The sequence below is a fragment of the Pygoscelis adeliae genome, unplaced genomic scaffold, assembly GCF_000699105.1.
Source record: "Pygoscelis adeliae isolate BGI_AS28 unplaced genomic scaffold, ASM69910v1 Scaffold224, whole genome shotgun sequence".
In the NCBI taxonomy this organism is placed as follows: Eukaryota; Metazoa; Chordata; class Aves; order Sphenisciformes; family Spheniscidae; genus Pygoscelis; species Pygoscelis adeliae.
This window is the reverse complement of record NW_008824657.1, coordinates 756,551-759,048: the sequence shown is the minus strand read 5'-3', so window position 1 is coordinate 759,048 and position 2,498 is coordinate 756,551.

Sequence of the window (2,498 nt, the reverse complement as noted above, 5' to 3'; positions counted from 1 at the left end):
AACATGCAGAAAAACAACACACACCCCCCCCCCCTTCCCTAACACACCCCACAAACCCGGGCAGCGATACAAAAAGCCCACCGTGTAACGCCTCTTTTCAACTAGATCGCTTTTAGGACTGCCTCGCTTTGCTGTGTGTTCAAAGGCACGTCCCCGGGGGCACCAAGCCCGGCTCCAGCTAATGAAGTCGGAACTGCAGGTCGACACCGGGTACCCTTCCCGGCAGCAGCTCCTCCGGGAGCACCAACACAAAGCAGCCACCCAGGGAGCAGGCAAGGGAATCAATCCCTCCCCTCCCTCTGCTCAGAAAGCCTTTACGCCACTTTCTCCCTGCAGGTATTTTCTCTGAAGCAGCTGTGCTTTCAGCTAAAAAAAAATAAATAAATAAAAAAATAAAAAAAATCCACCCTGGCACCATCCAACACACCATTAAACTGCAGAATTTTCCCATATTTCGAGCTCGCCATTGCTGGACAGACCCCTTCGTCTCAGAGACCTTGCAGGAGGACGCACTAAATAATTGCTATGGTACAGCCCAGGAGGGATATTCAATCCAGCTCGGTCACAACTGCACCTTCCTTACCCCTCACCTACGTTGTCCAGCGTGAGCAGCAGAACAATAAAGCGCCCTCAGCCTTAGACATTAGAGCAGTTAAGTTTTACAGGGAAAGAATTGCAAAACGATTTAAGCCCATACTCGTTTCTCCCAGTAGAAGAACCTACGGCACACAGCCCGCGGGATCTCGTGTAGTCAGCAAACGCACGCGTACTGCAGGACCCCCAGCCTCCTTCATGGCATCGCCTCCCCAGAAATTTAGGATACAGAACTCGGCCCGCTGGGGACAGCCGTCGGAAGAGTCCCTGCCACCCGGCAAGCCCGCAGGGTTTGCGAACGTGGGCAGCACCATAGCAATAGCGATGCCGAAGGCGGCTACGAGGCACGGGTGGCGTGGCAGCAGCGCGAACTCGGGGCCCCGGGGCTGCACGGGCACTGTAAGAACAGGACCTTCTCAAGGCTACGGCACCAGAGACGCCTCTCAGCTTTACAGCTATACGCAGATTGCTGGAGTCGCTGCGGCTTACAGGCTAAGTACCTTCCATCCTCCTGATGAAACAGCCTCCTTTCTCGCAGGAAACGCATCTCCCACTTCCTCGGACGGAAGAAACCCCGCAGCTCCTGGCAAAACCGACGGCATGCTGCAGTCTCGGAGGTCACCAGGCTTCGCATCGGAGGCAGCCTCCGCGGTAGAGGGGGAAATGGCGTTGTTCTCCTCTCTCTGAGCACAGACACCTGGAAGGAGCAGCGATGCACGCAGCCGGCGTGAGCAGAGGTTCAAAAGCAAAGGCCAAACACATTCAAAGCTTCAGGCGCTTCACTTATCGCTACGCAGTCGGGCAGGGAAAAGCCGCAGTTGTGCGGGCACGGACTCGGAGTGTGCGGCCACGGACTCGGAGGCGGTCCGTGGGGCTGCCCCACGGGCTGTTTGCAGACCCACGCCGTCTCCGGATGGAGAATGGACGGGCTCCCCGCCACGCAACATTTGCAGGGGGCAGGGGAGGAGGAGGAAGGGGCCGAGGGGGCCTTCCAGGGGAATCCGTGTCATCACCGCATGAAAGCACGGTGAGAAGCTCCCGGGCCGGGGCAGCCAGCCTTCGAGAGGTTTCTGCCTCCAGAGTGGCCTCCAGCCCAGGCTCAGAGGAAGGATTTGGACCGGCTCACGTTGCCATGGAGACTGCAGGGACTTAGAGGATGTAGGAGGAAAATTCACAGGTAAAAGTGGCTCTCCCTGCCCCTTCTGCTCTCCCATCCAGAGATCAAAGGGACTTTGTGGGGCAGTCTAAGGCACGGCAAACGGAAAATCTGCTGAGTTACGTACCTTCCCACAGGACACAGCCAGGCTGTAGGACCCACAGCTCCACGAAGCTGCGAGGAGGGAGGATGAGGAAGCCTCCAGAAAACAGGAATATCCCCAAGTTGTTCCAGTTAGAGACAGCAATGGAAGAGGAGGAGGATATTAAGCTTCACAGACCACGCTCCGTCACCACCTCCTCTTACCTCTGCCACGGCAGGGTCTTTACCCCCTCCCACTGACATACACCACGGCAACCTTTTGGGGAGATCGGACCACTTCCCTCAGGCCCCAGCCTTTCCCGTCACCTTCAGTCCAACGCCCCCGAGCGCCGGGTTTGTTCGGCGCGCTGCCGGCGATGGGGACGGCGCCCGCTCGGAGAACCTCCCAGATGCCATCCAGAGGCCGGCTGATGCTATTTAACAACCGACTCGTTCAGCCCGCAGCCTGTTCTCAAATTGCTCTGGGGAAAGGAGAGCCGCTTGAAATAAAACAGTCTACATTAAACTGTCCTGGCAGACCGCACGGAGAGCCTACAGGCCAGAGGTTAAGCGCTCCTGCAACAAAGCACAGGCTCCCCACGGGTCACTGGTAAATACGTGCGTTTTCATCATGCTCCTTCCTGCAGAATCACATATACACGCACTA